The sequence below is a fragment of the Macaca nemestrina genome, chromosome 4 (genome assembly GCF_043159975.1).
Source record: "Macaca nemestrina isolate mMacNem1 chromosome 4, mMacNem.hap1, whole genome shotgun sequence".
Lineage (NCBI taxonomy): Eukaryota > Metazoa > Chordata > Mammalia > Primates > Cercopithecidae > Macaca > Macaca nemestrina.
The window spans coordinates 159555168-159578028 of NC_092128.1; the positions used below are offsets into that span (position 1 = coordinate 159555168).

Consider the following 22861-nt stretch of genomic DNA (forward strand, 5'->3'; position numbering starts at 1 on the left):
ATAAAATACACACACAAATAACAGATGGTGAAGAGCCACTCATTTCGCCACATGTTGTAAGCACGATATCGTTCCTTGATGATCTCATTTCTCTTACTTCTGCCTACAGATGTCTACCAGCTATTTAACCTCAGAGGTTATTCAAATGGTGAAAGGTTTGAAGACAGGCACAAATCTGTCTACAGAATTTTCCTCTTCCATCAGGTACAAATGCCCTTTCTGGGTGGAGTTATCAATCCACAAAAATGCTATCTTCCGTCTAAAACACTAAACAATAAACTTCATTTCTCATGACACTTGTTGGGCAGACAATGTCTACGAAAGAGCACAATAAATACTGCCAATATGCTGACTTTGAAAGAGGTCTTTTCCCTTTAACCTTTTGTTCTGAACGGAAAGTGTATTAATAATTTTGGTTATTAAGTGAATAGCCTTCTTTTATAGATGTGAGGAAGGGCCTTCGGAAATGAGTGGAAGTCTCCCGGATGCTGTTTGCTCACATGTCCAATCTGTAATTAGAGTTAAGCCTCAAATGTGTGGTAATAGATACGTTGTATAGATTTAACTGCCACTTCCCTCCCTAATTTACACTTAGATAACACTTCTCCTCCCAAAAGCACAAATTACATTCCTTTTAATTAGCTGCCAATGTACTTTGTTAAAGTACATTGAGAATGCAAATTACTAACCTATTAATTTATAAGCATACATTATTCAAAAGCACATAATCATTAATTAAATATCACAACACATAAGGAGGCAGAATTATCATACCCATTTTACAGAAATGAATGCCTATTAGATTATTTGGACTATGACTGATCCAGAATAAGAATCTGTGTTGATCTGTCTAGGATTCATTATTTTGTCCAAGAGGACATATCTTTGACTCAATTCTATTTCTTCTTATATAAAATGAATCATAATTTTTAAGCAAAAATCGTTTAAACACAAGTGATGAATTTAAATCAGTTAGCACTTTAGGGAAATCTCATGTTTTAACAAGTACATGTATCTTACATTTTATGTAGGAGAGTGTGTAAGAAGTACTTAATATCAACACTAGAAAAAGGCAATAAATGTGGCTATTGAAAATAATCTGCCAAACAAGAACTATCTCAAGAAAAGAACAATGAACTTCACTCAGAATGGTTGAAAACAAGCAAATAATCTTATCTTTCAGAGAATATCTAGACAATAATATTCAGAAATAGGTTTGGTGACTGAATGGAATGTAAATGAAAGATTTTAAGAGATCAGAATGATTTTGGAAAAGGAAAATAAACGAAAAAGAGAGTTCATTTAGCTGTATACCTGAAGGCTAATGAAGACATACTTAGTGATCAACTGAACATAAACATATTCCAGATTATCAGATTATTCATCCACAAGCAGAAGAAGAAATAGTGGCCACCATAAGGAAGAAAGGGTTAGAGTAAAGATGGACAGGAAAGAGCAGATAGTAAGGTGGTTGGACTAGGTGGCAAAAGAGCCTTTGGCACAAAAAACTTTAGGACAAAGGAAGAGAAATGTAAGAGAGGTCAATTAAATGCTTGTAAAAACAGAAAAGGAAAAAAATGTTAATAATCTGACAAAATTTACCAGCAAGTACCAAATTTGAGAGCATTACAATTTCCAAGAATAGGATGTGCACTTACAAAATTATGACCTTACAGAAAAAAATAATAAAAACAAACAATATATTTCTGAGGACAGGTGCTTATTCAAATGACCTCACTTGCTTATTTTAGTCACATCATGGTGGTTTTTCCAGTTGGTAAGTAGCAGAAGACCCTTGCCCTAACTAAGGCTTTTCCTATCCTCCACACTCTCCTTGCTCTCTCAGGTTCCACATGTGTAGATCACCCAGGCCTCTATGTTCTTATCGTTCTTGCTCTTCACTGGTGCAGCCAACAACTGGGATAAAACAGTCATGGTAGACTGTTTCATTTGTCAAACACCTAAGTTGACATACTAGATGACAGAAACCAGCCACTAACATACTAGATGACAGAAACCTTGAGCTGTGATACTGATATACCAAATATTAGATAAAATTGCAGTTCTCAGCCTCTGGACTCATGTATGGCACCTTTCTAGGAAATAAGCAAGGAAAGCTGGACTGGGAAGGGCGGCCTAGGGGAGGAGCCTAGCAGGAGCTAGGTAAAGTCCCAACGATAGGCTGGTCCTCCAGGGACTTGGGGCCTTAAAAAGATGAAAATAAAGCAAGTAACAATTTTTCTCTCCATGGAGTTTACAGGGAATCCTAGCAGGGCAAAAAAAAAAAAAAAAAAAAATGCCCATTGGTGTCTTCACAAAAATTTTACTGCCAGTATACTTTTCCCTAGCCTGGAATGTCTCTTTTATCACTCTAAACTCTTTTTTCCCCCATCCTGATCTCAGTCTCAAAGACAGAAAGTTGCATAACAAAATACTTGTGGGTTGAATATCTACCTAGATGCTAAATGCTAGGCGAATTGTTTACATGTGTGTTAATTTATTCACTCCTCTCAACAACGTCCTAAAAGAGACTTCCTTATAGTCAATAATGAGGGAAGTGTACTAATCTGCAAAAACCTGAGTTCAAGACAGGGCCTAGGATCAAATCTGTAACTCTCTTCCTCATGCAGCTACCCTTACTAAAGTGTTAACAGTCTTACTGTGTTTGAAAATCCTCAATCACTCTTTAGTTTCCTTAAGATCGATATGTTTGGAGCATCATTTTGTAATGCATTGAACTCCCAGACACCCACCCCCAGCATACTCCAAACTCTCACACAATTTAACATGTAGGTCATAATCTGCTGTCTCACAAAGCTCCTTCCTTAGGCTCTCTTCTTCCTCTTAACCTTCCTGCTGCTCTGAATTCCAAAAGTATTTATTACATTTTCTGAACCATCCATTTTAATTCTTCTTTTCATAATTGCCTCCACAGCTTCAAGATAGAGATGGGCCTAAAAACAAAAAAAAAAACAAAAAAAAAAACAACCTTGGGAGGCCGAGACGGGCGGATCACAAGGTCAGGAGATCGAGACCATCCTGGCTAACATGGTGAAACCCCGTCTCTATTAAAAAATACAAAAAAACTAGCCGGGCGAGGTGGCGGACGCCTGTAGTCCCAGCTACTGGGGAGGCTGAGGCAGGAGAATGGCGCGAACCTGGGAGGTGGAGCTTGCAGTGAGCTGAGATCCGGCCACTGCACTCCAGCCTGGGCGACACAGCAAGACTCCGTCTCAAAAAAAAAAACAAAAAACCAAGCCAAACAAAATGCTTTCCCAGCACTTAAAACTGAAAAAAAAAAATCATTGGTTTATTACAGCTGTTATTTTTCTTCTTCCTTTTTATAAGACATGGGGTCTTGCTATGTTGCCCAGGCTAGTTTCAAATTCCTGGCCTCAAGTGATCCTCCTGCTTCAGCCTCCTGAGTAGCAGTTTTATTTCTCATTAATAAGATATATAATATCTGAATGACAAATTGAGGATGTAGAATATTCATCATTGTTGAATTGTATTAAATAGTTTCATATTGCATTTGTTTGTATGAAAAAGAAAAGTTTTACTTAACAAAAAACACAAACTAATGACTAGTTATTGTCAGATTACAGTGTCTTAGTCTATTTGTTGCTGCTATAGTAGAATATTACAGACTAGGTAATTTATACATAATAGAAGCTTATTTGGCATATGGTTCTGAAGGCTGAGAAGTCCAAGATTGAGGGACTGAATCTAGTCAGGGTCATCTTACTGTGTCATAACATGGCAGAAGGCATCACATGATAACCATGTAAGACAGGAAACAAGAAACCAAATTCATCCTTTATAGAAACTCGTTAACACAATAACTAAACCACTCCTATGATAACAGCGTCAGTCTATTTATGAGGGCTATACTCTCATGACCTAATCATCTCTTAAAGGCCTCACCTCTTAATAGTATCAACAATGATAATTAAATTTTAACCTGAGTTTTGCAGGGGATATTCAAACCATAGCAGACAGGTGCTATCCTATGTTCTAGATAATAGTTACATACATGTATGTGTGCAGACAACCACACATACACACACACACACACACACACACACACAGACATAAGGCTTGACAAATCAAGGATTTCTTGAACAGATATACAACCAATGAAAATCAGAAATGAGTTGATGCTTTATACTGACACTTCATTTGTACTTGATTTTCATTAAGTATCCTTTCTTTGTTTTCAGTCTCTGCTTAGTTTTTACTTAAAAATATTTTCCTAATTTATTTCTCAACATCTTTTCCTGCTGGTATTTCTTTTTTTCCATCATTTATTTCTAATGAAGGCTCCTCCAAATACTACTTGGTCTGAGTTTCTGGAATCCTTCTGGCAATTTCTTTGCAAAAGTAATATTTGGGATTAGTGTGTAGCTCTGTTGCCCAGTTGGAACTGAACATAGCATCAAGCTATATTGACTGCTACATTTTATTCCTTTTTATGCTTTTTTTAAAAAAAATAATCAAATAACAACTACGTAAGGAAAACTATAGGTATCTTCAATGTAGGGCTCAAGTCAAAACTCTGCAACTCAGGCTGAACTGAATTCAAAAATTAATTTAACACTTCTTTGCCTTGCAATAAATATTGACAATGACCTCCACTTTAAGAGAGATTCTCAGGCAGAAATTTTAACTCTAGAGATATTATTAGGAAATACTATAAGTTCTTTTGCTTCCAAGCTTCCATCTTATGCTTTACATTTTACATTTGTCCCTAGAGATCATTTCCCTACATTTTTCCAGTTTTTCCTACCCTGTTCTGTGGCCGAGAGACTGGCCTCTATCCATCACACCATGCTGACTCTCTTACTCCACATTTCTTGTTGGTTCAACTATGGGAGAAAAGAGAGGTTAAAGGAAAGAGAAATAGGAGTATTTACTCCCTCAGCTCCCTCCTTGTTTGACTGAGGGTTAGCTGAGGCTGTGTTCCACTCACCAAAAGACACTTCCCAGCAGATGTCCCTGTCTTATAGTTACAGGTCTCATTGACATTCAATAACTGCTCCCTCTCCTCATTCCTTTGGTCTCAGGAGTGATCAAGGCTTCCTAAAATATTGCTAACCATTAAGATCTACACCATAAGTCATCACTTACCCAGTATTCTTTCCTAATAATTGTAAATAGTCTCTTTATTAAACTCAGTTCTAGTACCCTAATTTGAGTGTGCTACCTCCTTCTTTCTGGAGCACTAGCGGATACTTGTGTCTTTTTCTTAACCTGCTCAATTACTTGTGTCACAGACCTAATTCAGTATTAACCATTTATGAAACTAACTAGTAATCACAATTTTAAAAATATAAAAATAAAACAATCACAATTTTAAAAAATCATTCTGTGTAAGCCACAAAACCTATAACTATCATTTCCTTACTTCCTCCTCTTGAAACTCTAATAGGCGTCTTGCTGTGTTGTGTTCTTATTTTAGTTAGTCTAACAAACTTAGCTTTGCTTCACTAAGAAAAAGTGAGGATAGTCTTGAATGCTTGAAAATGTAAGTTGAAATTTTAAATGCTACAGTTTTATATTTATTTAAATAATTGTTATACTTTTTCCCACTATAACTTGTATTAAGAATGCCTCCCTCAACATAGCTAAAAGAATATGAAAGCAAAATCATATTTCATAATTGCTATAAAGTTGCCAAAGTACTTTTTGAATTAATGGCTTTAAAACTAAGAGTGACATAACATTTGATATCTAAAATTTAGCTTTTTCAAAAATAGCTCATCTGTATTCCCACCTGCTTGTTTGGAAAACTAAAACTCAAAATATTCATCCTCGAGAGAGATGAGTGATTCACTCCCTTTATCATTAATATTATATTAGTGACTATACAATTGCTTTTGAACTTTAAAGGCAGATTGTCTAAAGAGAATCGAGTTTCCAAGCAAATCTCTGCATGCTTCAGTCGTAAAACAGGTAGAATCTTTAAATATTTTGCATGGCTCTTTCGTTGAGGACATACCTTGATGAAAGTAGTCTTAAAAACTTTCAGTCCTTGAAAACTTTCTTAGAGATTGAATACTGATAGCATCACTGATTTAATGTTTTTTAAGGGATTCATCTACATTTATTTTCTTTTCATTTGAGAATAATGAAGAACCTTGAAAATGCTTCATGACTATGTGGGCTTCTTTGAAAGAGTTACCTTAACTAAAACTGAAATGTAGTTACCACACAAAGACAAGGATAGAATAGGAAAAGACAATGAAGAAAACTCTTTTAGGCATAGGCTCCTGATGACGTTTGGGCTTCTTTCTCTCCACTGGATCATAACAATGTAAGAAATGTTCTTTGATACACCACTTCTCATTCTTTTCTCAGTCTCTACCCTGTACTGACTTTTCTCCACCTGTCCCTTCCATCATCTGCCCTGCACCACCCTATGCTTTGCTGTAGAGGCTAACAGCACAAATTACAAAACCTCGGCATCATTGCCCTCTGATTCCAGGATAGGCCATAAGGTGGGTGTGGGTACCAGCAGAGAGTACCGAAGGTATTCCTGCCCCCACTCCCTCTGTGGTTCAGTTCTACGTCTGGGGATTTGCTGTTGCCCCTCTATAACTGTAACCTTGCCAGGCAGCATTTCTCCAGGTCTTTGGCTCTGACTGCCCTTCCATAACAGTTTCCTTTGCTTGCCTGTTTAGGACTAAAGGCAGTGACGGCCTCCCACTGTTGTTAGTCCCTGAGTACCTCAGCATCTCTTGATTCCCTTAACGGTGCTCTGTTCCAGGCCTCCAGAGTTTTATTTGAGTAAGCCCTATTTCAATTTAGAATTCTGACTGATACATCCCCTTTTATCCCTTCTCCTGACTCCTTCCACGTACCAGTATGTTCATAGTCCATGACCACTATCCACAGGATGCTGTAATGGACGTAACGTGTTTCTCCTGCATAGATGTATTTTCAGATAAAGATGTATATATGGTGGGTGCTCAACTATTCTAGTAGAAGTAAGAAGGTGATCATTGTTTACCAAATTGGATCTCCTAGAGTTCTAAGATTTTCCCTGTGTGGTATCACCTATTCATTTGCCCATCAGGTTCCCTAGCTCTTATTCCCTTGATTCACTGCTGTGGTTAAGGATTCAAAAGGATGAATGACTTTTATATAGCCAGAAAAATATCTAACAGCTGCCAAAACGAACAGGTCAGCATTGCAATAGAACCATAAAAGTTCTAGTCTCTGGAGAGTAGGTGTCCAGAGGAAAATTTCAGTGTAGATAATTGGTCTGCCTTTTTCTGTTTTTCCCCTTACCTTCCCTATTTTCTAGTGACCTGTATGTGACATTTAAGAAGGCAAACACTTGCTTTTGAGAAAATAAATACCTTGGTGAGAAAATATGGCAAAGTCATGTCTTGGGAGGAGGAGGAGTTAGAGCACAGTGGACATAGACATCGCATTCTGAGTTCCTCTGTACCACTTGTGTTTTGTCTCCATTATGCCTCGTCCTTTTGGTAAAAATGTGTCTGGTGACAAAATGGAAACATGGAGTCATACGAATCCTTCTGGTCCCCTTTTTCTTTCTTGCACTAAACACAGTGAAGTAAAGAGAACCCACAGGGCTTAAAGTTATAGCTGCCAGTCCACTCTGAACTTGTCATGTAAGCCATTAGACCTGTGCTGGAGAGTACATTCTACTTCTCTAGCATGGGACCAGACTCCTAGACAAGTAACAAAGACAAGACTCAAACGGAAGATACTTTGTATTCAGCAGACTGATGAATCAAAAATTCTGCTCAGCCAACAGCACATTACAAGAAAAAAGGGAAAGATAGATCTCTAATACAGAAAATATGATTTTATATTTATATTTATATATTTCACATAAGTATACATAATATATAAATATTTATATATATTTTATATATTATATAATATATAAATATTTAAAAATATTTATATATAATATATAAATATTTAGATATATACTTGTATATTATCAACATACAATGTATTATCAACATAAAATATCCTCCTCTTTCTTGTTCTTTGCCTGTGTAATGTGTCAGAGGCCTCAAATTCTTTTCTTTAATACTACCCCATTCATTGATACTTGCATTATAAATTATAATTTGTCCTGTTTAAAGCATCTACATTACTGATTTATCAACTTTGAAAATTGTATAACTTTAATTCCACAGATTTGCATAAAGTTAGTTATGACCACCAAAAACATAAGAAGTTCTTACCGTGAGAACAGAATACAATTATTAGAGGAGGTAAAATGCAATGTTTAAGAGTCCAGGTTCTGCAATCATGCTTCCTGCATTTGTAGTCAAATGCTCTACCCCTGGACTATACCCTGCTTGCTGCTTGTATTTGAATCCTGGCTCCACTACTTCTAGGTCTGTGGCCTTAAGCAAATTACTTAACTTTCTCTGTATTAATTTTACCTGTACAATGAAGATAATGAGAATATCTGCCTTAGTATGTTAAGTACTAAATTTGTTAGAACAGCGCCTGAAAATAGTACCAAAGGAAATAAATTTATGTAAAAGGCCTTAGGCCAACCTTCAAACCAATATTATGATTGACTCCCACCCAATAAATAATGAAGTCTTAAGCTAACATTGTCTGATGTCATCCCCACTTTCACCTGCAGGGTGAGTGTTAGAATAAAAGTCTTTAGTACGTTTTCTCCATTTGCAAAGAGCTGCCAGTGTAACCCTACGTCAGGCAGCGTAAGAAGACAGAAGCTGGGAACACATGGCCATAAACAATATCCTGGCCCCTTTCCTGATTTTCTATACTTATTATCGAGACTGTCTTAAATAATATTTATAAATATTTATGATTTATAAAATATGTTGTATATTAATATACCATATATGATGTACTTCAAAATATATTTACTATTTATAAAATATCTATGCTCTAAAGGGACTTGTCCATTAAACCATCAGGTTTTAATATTTTCTACTGTAGCATGCTTATTCTTTTGAGAATTGAGGAATGGCTGGCCCAAGGTAAGAACTCAATATACAAGTTGACATGATGCTTCTCATTTTTCTCTCTCTTCTAATGCAGGTCCAAGTTATGAAAGAAAGAATTGAAGCCATTGTGCGTTACTCTTATTCTAACACTGCCTGATCTTGGGAAGGGATCAATTGCAAAGTTTATATGAATTGAACTTGGACGAGTGGAGTAAGCTTGGAGAACCTATCTTGGGAAGGATTCCATTTCATAGGCCTTGTTGATTAGCCCAGGAGATATGAGACATGGCAAACCTATGAGTGACTGGAAAATACAGAGTAGCAAATCCAATTTGGGAGAAATAGTTTTCCCAAGGGATAATGTCTTAAAAATTAAGAAGCTAGAGATTATTTCAAAAGATTATAGGTGAGCAATACAAAGAACAATCCATAAAATACTCTGGAAATATTAGGTCAGAGAGTAATTTAACTGTATTGTGTATTTCTGGAACAGACTATTTTATATTATATTTGTAGACTGTCCTGAAGCACAGAAGAAAAAATAAAAGAGATGGATCCACGTTGGATGGAATTGAAATTCATAGATGACACTCAAATTCAGGTTGGAGTATAAACTGGAGGGGTGTGTGTGTATGTCTTGATTTTTTACATTAGCCTATATTGCCTGCATAATAATTTATTTAAAATGTATAATGAAAGATAAGATCATTATCTAATCAATTGAGAATTATAGCAGAAGTAAAAAATACAAGAAACATTTATGAATCTTGGAGTAGACTCAATTTTACTGAGTTCTTAGTAAACATTCAAATTTTCAGAGTAATGATCAGGGCTCAGGTTCATTGACCCTTGCAAAGACAATACCAGAATACTACCCAGTTTAAGTTGAGAACAATTGATCTATTAAAACAATACCCTGGTTAAATCACTATAGAGTATTCTGGAGCAACTAGCTGGAAAATGCCTGAAATAGATATGATTAAGACTGATATACACTGGGATTTAATGTTAAGCCAAGATAGCATGTGAGGAAGATGCAGTCATTTTTCTAAAATGTGAGGAAGTATACTGAATCTTGAAAATTGTAAAAGGTGCTGTGTGGAGAATGGCTACATGTCCTTCTGACCCATGTAAAACAACAAAGGAAACATCTGACCAAAATATAAGACTTTTGAAGCTCTGTTACACAAAGAGACAGCCTAACTTCTCTGGTCTACACGTTCTCTTTCTCTTTGTAGACAGTTACATAAGTTGCTAATGTCTCTGGACATCACTTTTTGAACTCGTATTCCAAGTTCAAATTCCCTTATTGTGCCCTCATGTTGCTTTGCTAACCAGCCTAAGCATAAGAATAAAGGCGGGTTAGGTGTTCATCCAATTGTTACCCATATCTGAATTCTGTTATTGCTCCAGTCTTAAACAACATGAAGATCTAGGCATATAAATTTTGTCAAAAGTAGCATGGCATCCTGAGGCAGATGAAGAATAAAGCCATAGTAGAAACTATATAAATTTTGAAAACCAGCTACAAATTAGGCAATACAAAGATTTAGCAGGTTCCTCTGGAGGCCAAAATAAAGAAGAAAGAAAGGAACGAAGGTAAGGAGGGAAGCAGGGAGATAGGAAGGAAGGGAAGGAAAGAAAAGAGAAAGGAATGGATGCAAAGAAGTTTCAGCTATTATTATTAGGATGTAAAAATTCTACACTGGATTGCCAGGTAAGATAACGATTTTCTTGGAATTCAAAAACAGTCAGAAAAACCTTGACTCTAAGGATATATCTGGCCACTATTAGATATGTGCCCTCTTTGACTGACATTTTCTTTTGGGAACTGATAAACCTCATAGAGATTTTCTGTGATTTATGTAAGTAACATTTGAATAAGAAGTCTTTCATGTAGCAGACATTCGGTGAACTCCGGTTCTCTTGCCTATAACCAATTACAAGAGACTGGTTGGATACGTATTTCTTTTTCACATTCACTTCTTTAGGCCATTAGATAATGAAAGAAAATTTATAATGTCTAGCTGGGAAATCATATAAATTTTAAATCACAGAAAATATTCAGGCAGCGTGATAAAGATCTTATATTTAAAAATGAATAGACTACTAATGCACATGTATTAAATTATGCCATTACAACCTAAAATTCTCTCTTATTTTCTAACAATAACATTTGTATCTGGCATTATAAACCTTCATCATATATACCCAGAAACTGGGGAGTGTTCACTTAAGTGGAAGTTGAAATTTATTTTCTGTGTAATGTAAAAATGTACATTTTAAAGGATGGGAGGAAAAAGGTAGAATTTTTTGGAAAGACACATGCCGGTATAAGAAAAAATTATGATCAGGGTAATTCCTAGAACACGTAGAAAGCAGAGATTGCTGCAGAATTCATTTTTCAGGCATCTTTTGCTAAAGCTTGGCAGCAACTTAGAAGATGAAAATGGAGAGCAGAAGAGTATATGACATCACCAACTGATAGAAAAAGAATTAAGAAGCTTTTATGTACATCCAGATAGGCCATAATCCTTAATTCCTGTGCCAGAAAAAAAATGCCAAGATGAAAAAGTAAAAATGTCCACCTCTTCCTTGGTTACACAAGGATTGCTTATTTTATTCTCTTTTGTACTATTTTTCAAGTATCTCTAATGTTTACATATGTAAAAATAAGTGTCAAAATATTGAGCTTCCAGACCCAGTCAGTTATACTTGGCACTAAGGTATAACTAATGCAAAAAAGAAAATAGAAGGTATTCACTTTGTAGCCAATTACTCCTACATGCCCAGAAACAAAGGAGCTAGTCCACACCTGTCTACATGCATATCATGTCCTGGAGAATTATCTTATTAGATGTAATCATATGAAGATATATGACCAAATTAAAAGTATATGTACTTCCTTAATTATTCCAAATTACCCCATATTTTATACTTTGTTGTAAAATATAATTTATAATATGAATCTACAATTTTTAGATAGCTGAAAGAAATAACTTCTTCACAATGAAAATAATAGAGTTAAAAGTTTGCATGCAGAAAACAAGGAAGTCAAGTATTTTTGTTTTGTTTTTGATTATTTTTAAAATTATATTTAAAAAACACATAACATAAAACGTAACACTTAACATCTTAACATTTTTTTTTTTTTGAGACAGGGTCTTGTTCTGTCACCAGGCTGGACAAATGTGTTGAGCATATTCACATTTTTGTTAAACAGATTTTCAGAGCTTTTTATCTTGCGCATTTGAAAGTCAATACCCACAATTACATAAAATATCTTAAAGTTATAGCATTCTATTTTAAACCAAAAACATCCTACCTTCAATCACGTAAAATAACTCTACTCCTTTATGGTCTAACCCTCTACACTTTATGTTATTGATGTCACAAGTTATGTCTTTATATGCTGCATATGCATTAACATAGATGTAAATTTTTAAAAATGTTTTGTACATTCAAATCGATACACCAAATTCACAATAGTGCAGGTTAGTTAATATATTTGTCCATGTATTTACCTTTACCAGGCAACCTTATATTTTCATATGGTTTCATGTTGCTATCTCCTATCCTCTTATTTTAACTTGAAGGACTGACGCCCTTTGTCATTTCTTGTAGAACAGATCTAATAATAATAAACTTTCTCAACTTTTGTTAAAAATCTTAATTTCTTCTTCATTGTGGAAGAACAGTTTTCTAGATACGTAGTCTTGGTAGACTTTTTTTTCTTCATCAGCATTTTAAATATATCTTTATCTTCCTTCTGGCTTGCAAAGTTTCTGCTGAAAAATCTGCCATTAATCTTATGGAAGCTCCTTTGTAGGTGATTAATCATTTTCTCTTTCTGCTTCTAAGATTCTCTTTGTTATTGACTTTAGGTAGTTTGATTTATGTGTCTTGTTTTGGTTCTCTTTGAATTTATCTTTGAACTTCTTAAATCTGTATGTTCAGTTCTTTCCTGATATTTGTAGAGTTTTCAGATTGTTCCTTCAAATAAGCCCTCTGCCTCTTTCTCTTTTCCTTCTGGGATTTTCATAATGCATATGTTGATCTGCTTGATGGTGTCCATAACCATGAGTTCCTTGAGTTCTCTTCACTTTTCTTCACTGTTCTTTGTTTTTGCTCCTCTGACTCAATGATTTCAAATGACCTGTCTTGAAAGGCACTTATTTTTTTTCTGCTGTTGAAACTCTGATTAATTTTTTCATTTAGTTATTTTATTTTCAGCTCCAGAATTTTTGGATTCTTTTTATAGTTTCTATTTCTTTGCTGATATTCTCATTTTGTTCATGCTTTGTTTTCCTGAAACAAGATATTTTCATTTTGTTTTCATTTCAATTAAATAAAATTAGTGTCTATGTTCTTTTTATTTTAAGCATCTTCAAAAAGTTATTTTAAATTCTTTGTCAGGAAACTCATTGATATCTGTTTTCTTAGGGTCCATTTCTGAAGTTTTATTTTGTTCCTTTAATTTGGCTATTTTTTTTGTTTCCTTGAAAGATTTATAATTTTTTTGATGAGATTTGAACATCTGTAAAAATGATCAACTCATCCAGTCTTCGCATCCTGGCTTCCTTCAGTGGAAGACCTATTCCAATCAGCCCAACCAGAGGACCTAGGACCTCTCAAACTTTTTCCAATCTATTGCTCTTCCTGGCATCTGTCTGCAGAACTGCAATTGTAATATGCTGCTCATCTCTGTTTTCAGCAGCTTCCAAACTCTGACACTGGTCCTGTCAGTGCTCCAAGTCACACAAGATAGAAATCAGTCTCTTTGACATCCTCCAGAAAAGCCAGAATATTGAGTGCAAGGTCTAGTCATTTGTTTCTAACCTGAGGGTCCAGCACTAGTATAGGAGGTCTCCTCTTGGTTGCTCCCTACTATGCCACACAAGAGAAGGAGCACAGGCACAGATTGTGCACCCAATGTGGTAAATCTTTCTTGTCCTTTTGCTGGGACTCCTTCTTGGTTTTGTAATGGTCTGGGTATTACAGATTTTCAACTGCTCTCTAGCCTTCTCACAAAAATATTCTGGTCCATACATTATGATTAACATAGTGTCTCTGTGAGGGAAGGAGTGTCTGTTACTCTCTAGCCATCATTTTACTGATATCACCTCAAGTTGTTTTTTTTTTTAAATACCAAATACTTGGTCAACAGGTTAACTCAATAGAAAATATGTTTTAAAATGTTTTATATTCTTGTAACATGATATCACAAGTATCAAGTTTGGGAGAGGCTATAGTCAAAAGCGGATCTCCAGTAAACATATGATGATTGAGCACTAGCTAATGTTGATATTAGCCACCTGAGCTCTTTGCCATATTCTTACAGTGAGTAGAATGATCTCTTCAGTAAAGTTATGTAAATGTTTTTTCAGTAAGGAAATAGAAAAGTTAGAATATTTGTTTAAATCCCTCAAGAAAGTGCCAATAAGAAACAATTGAGAGCCAAAAAGTGACAGAGTATGGGAACAGAAACGATTAAAAAAAAAAAAAAAAAGTGTTATAATAGAATTTTCTAAATTGTATAAGGAAGCATGGAATAATAGAAAGTCTTATCAGTGAGTAATATTCAATAAATCATTAAGCCATTCTGAGACTTACCTCATCTGTAGAGGAAAATGTAGATATCTATTGGTTGACTATATGACAGTTCTATGAGGTTCAAAGGAAATAATGTGTGAAAATATGTGATAAATTATCCTACTCATTTTAATCACATGATTTCTGCACTTTCACTCTCTTCCTCTGTTAAATACAAAGTAGGGCATTGAAATTCTCCAGTCTCTTCCCTGTCTTATCTTCCTCATACTTGATTTGACAAAACCTTAAATCTGTAAAGAAGCCAGTGCTCCCTATTCACCTATTCTGTGGAAGAATTTTTCTGCTACTTACATGAAGCATTTAGTTTCAGATGTTCTAAAGGTCTTCAGGGAGCTTGTAGAGCTCAACCTTTTTGTGATGCTAAGTCTGGGACTATTCACAAATGTCAGTTTCAGTTTGGGAGGCATTTTAGACAGACTAGCTGTAAGCACAGTTGGACATTATTTTGGTACAATGGAATCAATTACAATTAGCTCTTACAAGACTGACTCTACCCAGTGCTACATGCTACCACTGAGGAATATTGAGGAGCACAAAATATTTATACCAGATGACATAACCTGGAATAAGCATAAGTAAAAGAAGTGGAGTAAAAAGCTAATCACTGCTGAAACTATCCTTTATGACAGTCCCTAGGAGAAGTTCTTAAGCTAGGTATTTTTGCAACTACTTTATAATGTAGGCATTCTAATATCCATATTACTGTAGATGAAATCAATACTAGAAAAGATAAAATAACTCACACAAAGTTTGTAAAAGTAGTAAACAGGAAACCAAAGATGTGAACTTGTGTGTAAGTGTATCTCAATTATATTTATCTATATTTTAAAATGTAGATCTATAGCTAAATTTTATAAATTGAATATTTCCCATTAAAAATAATTAGAAATTTAGAGATAAAACAGATTTCAGACACGATACAACTTATTCTTAGAAAAAAATAGCATCTTTGAAAATCACATTTAAAAGAGTTCTAATAACCATTTAATAACATTCAGTTGAATCAAATGTTAAAAAGAAAATACTTACTATTAAATACAAGAAATTGTGGTGTTTACCTGTAAGATCCACACAGGAAGAAGTTTTAAAGAAAAATAACCGTGGGGGAAAAAAACAACTTTAATGTCTATTATCGAATAAGGGCCATAAGTACTTTTGCAAAATAAAATAACAAATAAAACTAACTGTAGTATAAACATCATCTGTATGCTTTTTGATGAAACAATTAAGTAGGTTGCCCATTTACAATTAGCCTGATTTTCTCCTATGTCGTAGTACGTGTACTTAACAATAGAACCCAGTGGAAATTCACTCATTTAACAAAGTCTGCCTACATGGTTTCAAATATGGGCCTAACTTGAAAATTAAGTCATGATTAAATCTAAAGAGTAAAGCAAATCTGTATAAAAAGATTCTGCTAAATAAGGGAAAATTCAAGTCTAGGGCTACATTCTGAAAGATACTGAATTGGAACCTCTGCAGCAAGACTAACCTTGGAAAGTGCGAGGAGGAGGAAAAAGAAACAGATTAAAGTTGATATGCAGTAAACTAATTTTGTTCAAAACACATAAATTTGGCAAGATCATCAGACTGCAAATAATTGTCATGGTTACAAACAAAAATATGTTTTTCATAGTCTTAATGCAGAAAAATCAAATTCGTCTTTTTAGTGTGGGTCATGAAATCCTAGCAAATTCATAAATGGCAGAATGATTTTAAAGGAAAGCTGTGCAGCTATGTATCATGCACAGAACTAAATATGGATAAGCATCCCTTTTGTGTAGTTTTTGTTCGTCCTGTGTAATTGTTCATTGTTTCTCTGTTGTTTCTCTACTCCTCTCACATCCCTGGCTTTTTTTGTCCTTTTTATTCTTTTTTTTTTTTTTTTTTTTTTTTTCATTGAGACAGAGTCTCGCTTTGTCGCCCAGACTGGAGTGCAGTGGCCGGATCTCAGCTCACTGCAAGCTCCGCCTCCCGGGTTCATGCCATTCTCCTGCCTCAGCCTCCCGAGTAGCTGGGACTACAGGTGTCCGCCACCTCGCCCGGCTAGTTTTTGTATTTTTTAGTAGAGACGGGGTTTCACCGTGTTAGCCAGGATGGTCTCGATCTCCTGACCTTGTGATCCGCCCGTCTCGGCCTCCCAAAGTGCTGGGATTACAGGCTTGAGCCACCGCGCCCGGCCCCTTTTTATTCTTAATGAAATTTTGAGTACTATTTCACAATAGAGGGTTATTTTGAAAAAAGGGTTCTGTTAGCAAATGATCTCTTGTAAAAATATTTGTTTTTTGACCTTATGGTTGCGTAAAAAATGACCTTTTTTCAAGTAACAAATCGGGATACCACTAGAGCATAAAAAGCAAACTTTTCAACTATAAAAGTATTCGCATTATTTGTTTTTCAATATAAAGAGAGGATAAGAAAATGTATAAAGTGATCTACTCTCATATGGCCTATAATGAAAACTTAGAATAAATAAAAATTAAATTGGGTAATAAAGGGCAGAAATGTACCATAAGTGAAGAAAAGGAAAAAATGTAAAGAGGCTTTGTGAAATAAACAATATACAAATATCACTGAAAATAAATGATCCTTAGAAAGACTTCAGAGCTGGGCACTGTGGCTCATGCCTGTAATCTCAGCACTTTGGGAGGCTGAGGCAGGTGGAATGTTCGAGCACAGGAGTTTGAGACCAGCCTGGACAACTTGACGAACCCTGTCTCTACTAAAAATACAAAAAAATAGCTGGGCATGGTGGCGCACGCCTGTAATCCCAGCAACTTGGGAGGCTGAGGTGAGAGGATGGCCTGAACCCAGGAAGTTGAGGTTGCAGTGAACAACCTCGGGATCCTGCCACTGCACTCTCGTCTGGGTGACAGAGCGAGACTTTGGTTTTGTTCCATATTTTTGCAATTGCAAATTGTGCTGCTACAAACATGTATGTCCAAGTATCTTTTTTGTATAATGACTTATTTTCCTGTGGGTAGATACCTAGTAGTAGGATTGCTGGATCAAATGGTAGATCTACTTTTAGTTCTTTAAGAAATCTCCACACTGTTTTCCATAGTGGTTGTACTATACTAGTTCACATTCGCACTAGCAGTGTAAAAGTGTTCCCTTTTCACCACATCCATGCTAACATCTATTTTTTTTTTTATTTTTAAGTTATGGCCATTCTTGTAGGAGTACAGTATCACACTGTGGTTTTGATTTGCATTTTCTTGATCATTAGTGTTGTTGAGCACTCTTTGCATATGTTTGTTGGCCATTTGTATGTCTTCTTTTGAGAATTGTCTATTCATGTCCTCAGCCCACTTTCTGATGGGACTGTTTTTTCTTGCTAATTTGTTTGAGTTCTTTGTGTATTCTGGATATATTAGTCCTTGGTCAGATATAGATGGTAAAGATTTTCCCCCACCCTGTGGGTTGTCTGTTAAATCTGCTGATTATTTCTTTTGCTGTGAAGAAGCTCTTTAGTTTAATTAAGTCCCATCTATTTATCTTTGTTTTTGTTGCATTTGCTTTTGGGTTCTTGGTCATGAAGTCTTTGCCTAAGCCAATGTCTGGAAAGTTTTTTTCCAATGTTATCTTCTAGAATTTTTTAAAAGATGACTAGACTGATGTCTCATAGAACTAATTTTATTTTGACATTTTGTCATCAGCCAAGTTCAAAGTTCCATAGCTTTTTACATTGTCTGCCTATTAATGAAGTTGCCATTTCGTTTCCTGGATTATTATGTGCTTTTTTTTTTTTTTTTTTTTTTTTTTTTAATGTCTACCCTTCTTCAAAACGTGGCTCAAACCTTAACACCTCACAGAAAAATTTTCTTAATGTCTTCTGATATTTATCACCCTTTTACTGCATTTCAGCCTGCAACTTATTCTGTTTGTGGATGTTGGTCAGTAAGTTTCTCCAAGTGTGTGTGTGTGTGTGTGTGTGTGTGTGTGTGTGTGTGTGTGTGTGTGTCTGTATATGTATATGTATGAATATTCATGTGAGTGTTTTTATGAGCTTTTCAGAGGACTATTTCTACCCTATTACCCCTACCTTCTAGAATAGGGCTCCAATACAAAGGAAAAGCTAAATAAATGTTACTAAACTACTAACTGTAGTAATAGTGATTTTAATTATTAGGATAAAAACATAATTAGCACTTGTAGATCACATTAGGGCTTAACAAAAGCTTTCAGATATATTAGCTAATATGTTCATTATTTTATAATATATGGTTTAGTTTATTTGCTGACAATTAAAGTGTATAATAACAATGATTTGTATTTAGCTTTGAAGTGTGGGGATTTCTTTTGTATTTATGTATGAAGATATCCTGGGAATTAATAACATTGCAAACTAATAATGGATTCTTTAACTAACCAGCTCAGTAATTCCATTATCCTTCTCTGCTTCAGACAGTTCTACTATGTACACCGTCTACCTCCATTCTATTTTCCAGTATGAGTCAGACTTCTTTCCATCCTTGAGTGACAATAAAGATTTCAGTTTTTAAAAAAAATTTGAATGAAAGCTATGCTGTAAATATCCACACTCTCTTCTCTTCTACTCCTCCCAGGCCTTAGGCAGTAGGCAGAACAGTTAATACATTCTTTTGTTAACTATTCTTTGAATAGTTAATACATTCAATTGTTTTAAAATTCAGAATCTTACTATTTTATTTTCCAGTTTTTACACAAATGATAGAATACTATCTATATTTACACTGAACTATATTATTATTTAATAGCAAATCTGAGAGTTCTTCATATAGCAGTACATCAAAATTTCTCCTCTTCTTTTATGTGACTGAATATGTCTTCTCTGTGAAGGGGCTTTACATTATTTTCAGTTTTCTGACCCTTGCAAAACAGTGACTCACTGAATAGCTAGATATACCCATCATCTTGCCTATTAACACACTTAGGCATAAGATAAAGTCTTAGAAGTGGAATCGTTGGGTCAAAAGCTATGCACCTTTTTCATTTTGGCAGATATTGACAAATTCTTATTTTAAAGAATTATGCCAATTTAAACCTTCACAAAAAATATGCATACTGCTTGGGGTTTTGTTGTTGTTGTTGTTACATCTTTACCGACACAATGAATAATTAAGACTAGATCTTTGACTAACTTCTGGGTGCAAGCAGTAAAATAGTATAGTTTTAATTTGTATTTATTATTTGACAAATGGTATTGAGAATGTTTTCATATTTACTGAGTTTCAAAGTTCATAGAGTTGATTTCCTGCTTGCTCAGACCTGTAAAATGGAAAAGCTCTTCCTTAACACCTTACTGAAGTAATCCTTTGCCTTTCTGGACTTTAACTACTTGCTAACCTCCATCCTACTTTCATGTAACTTCACTCTTAGCACAACCTTCCTCCACCACACCAATCACTCCTGTCCTGATGCATTTCAGAGAGAGGGGAAACTGTTGACACAGAAGTTTCTGGAAACAAAGTACCTACTGGGTAGGGTGAGGAGGGGAACTTATAAAGACTAAAATATGTAACTTTGTGCAGCTACTCTGGACATGTTGATGTTGATATACACATATAACAATATAGCCTTCTGAAATAAAATCTGTGTTTTACTTTGTTAAAGGTTTGGCATTCCTATATTCAGAGATGTATTTTCCTTGTTTGTTGACTTCACGTTTTTTTGTGCGGTTGCGGTTTTTACCACCTAGAATTTCCTCGTGTTTCCAGTGTGGAAAGGAAAGTATGAGAATATCAGTCAGAGAATCTTCCGTTATATAATAATCACTCTGATGATTTGTAGCAGAGTTTACTAAAGAACAAATGTTCACAGTATCAGGTTATGAGTAACAAAAGGCCTAAGTTCAGAATGGGCCTACTTTCATTGTATTGCCATAAATTATACTGTTTATGTGTAACATATCTGGTCAAGGTTACATTTATTTTTGAGCAATCTCTAACAGATATTCCAAATTACTGAAGAGTTGGCTCATTCTCCATTAATAAGATGCTATTGAGCAACCTGTCTTTCGAGAAACTTATTTATTTGCTTGATGTATGGATGATGCAACCAGTTCAAATGGTAGAAAGAGTATATTAATACAAAATCATTACAATATATTACCTACTGATTTATTAAGAGGTCCAGGTTTTCTTAAACTAAAAGGAAGTAATTCCTTGTGGTTTATCTTGCTTTTAGAGTCTGGTGTTGTCTGAGTTTAAGTCATCTATCACCATGTCTGTTTTAAAAGCAGAGGCTTTTAAAAGGTCTGATGATAAATGTCTCATATTGATATTTAGAATATAAAATTAGGAAAATAGCATTCTTTACCTAGCTCATTTTTTAATAATTGCCCAATGCTGTATCCAAGTAAAACCTAATTATAGCTTCTACCCTCATTTTCCAAGCTTTTTCTGGCATGAAATATAACCCGACTATTTATTCAAACTAAGTGATCAGACACATTATTAGACCAGAGTCCCCTTCAGGTGTAGGGCGCCTTGTTTTCACACTGATCTCAAATGTCTGATGTTATGTTAACAAAGGCTGAACATGTGAAGATTGAAATAATTACGATGTCTCAGATTGAGAAATACAGAAATATAAACAAACTCTCTGACTATGCGTTACACTGATAATATAACAACTCTACAGAGATTTTCACTAAATACTCATCACATTTTACATATTATTATTCATTCCAGAATACCTTGTGATAAAAACCATTTAAACAATATTCTGTATGAACAAGACTGATTTATCAGTAATTTCCTAGTTACAGTGGTAAAATTTTAAAAGGGTGCTTTTTAAAAAAAAAAAAAGAAAGGGGGGGGCCTTGCATGGCGATCCTTTAAGTAGAGACTATAATTCACAGATAATGACAAAGACACAAGTTAGATTTAAAGCCTCCATGTTTTTAAGACCAAGTAGTGAAGAAATTTATTACAGCTCAAGAAAAGAGTTAAGGGCATAAGAAACTTGCTCGTTGTGCATGTGTACCCTAGAACTTAAAGTATAATAATAAAAGAAAAAAAAGAGTTAAGGGCAACAATAATATCTTACTACTCCAGGTAAGAAAGTACACATTTTAATGACAGAGAAGACTGGTGACCATTGTTACCAAATGTGTAGTTTCCAGAAAGCACAATTATTTTATGTATAGACCTTGGAGAGACAGAACTTCATTATAACCTAAGAGAGTCCCTCATAAGAACAGGTAGATAAGAATAGGTATATAGAAATAAGCACCTAAATTACACCCAATATTGAACTAAGATTTTTGTCTTTATTTACGTATAAAATAAGGAAAATGATATTTTTTAGTACCAACACTAATACGGATAATTTGATTTAACTTATGAGAAAATACCTCACTGGCTGTTCAACTTTAAAATTCAGAAGAAAAACAAAACTCACTGGCCAGATAAGATACTTACTAATATTTGGGGACTAATGATGACATAGAAATTGTCAGTGCAGTAAAGAGTGAAAACCAGAAAACGTATATGCACTTCAAACATTATTCCTTGAGTTGATTTAGCCTTTAGCTTGTCGTTTGTTATAGTTTGCTGCAAATCTATATCTTAAATTCCTAGTTTTTTAATAATGAAACAAGCTTATCAAGATCTCTTGAAAGTAAAATTCACACTAGTATATAGTGTGTAAATTTGAATTTAGTTGCCTTTTTTAACCCAAGGATGATCATGTTATGTGCAGAAGGTCATGTGATTGTCCCAAACTATCAAGTTATTCTGGAGTGTCCCATAAATATTTTTTAATAAATGTATTTTTCATGCTTTCATGCTTAATTGTATGCACTAAATAACTCATAGTAGTTGTTCTAAACTAACCTGGAAACATATAGCATCTTGATCCATGCTTTCCTTATTAAACATTCATTTATACTAGGGACATGTCAAGGACACAAAATTTCTTTCTCACAGAAACAAAAACCACATCCAGATGGCCAAAGTCTCTTCCAGGAGAGTATGGTTAACAGAAACACAGATGAACCATAAGAACAAAATAGTGTTAATAATTTGTTAAAAGAAGTCCTCTGTAAAAGAATTAAAGGAGGCCTGGGAAATCAGCAGAACCTACCTGACGTGTCTTTCCCTTGTTGCTGGTGTTTGGCCAGCTTTTTGGCCGTTGGAAGCACCAGGTCTCTTGTTTCCAAAGAGCTGCCTGTGTTGGCCTGTCTTTCAGACTATCATGTTGCAAAATCTGAAGTTCTGTTGCAATAAACACCAGATTTCAAAGGAAAAGCAATGGAAATTGTGCAGATTAAACTTCATTTTTATAGCAACAGT

The 22861-nt window shown here is 34.8% G+C and overlaps 1 long non-coding RNA gene across 5 annotated transcripts in view; it reads right to left on the reverse strand.

The window, feature by feature from the left end:
- Positions 1-22861, reverse strand: part of LOC105483471 (uncharacterized) — a 277589-nt gene that overhangs the window by 119143 nt on the left and 135585 nt on the right. For all 5 annotated transcript variants that reach the window (XR_011622713.1, XR_003018404.2, XR_011622714.1 and 2 more), the window contains one exon: positions 22653-22783. This is a non-coding gene — a long non-coding RNA (uncharacterized lncRNA). The remainder of the gene's footprint in view (positions 1-22652; positions 22784-22861) is intronic.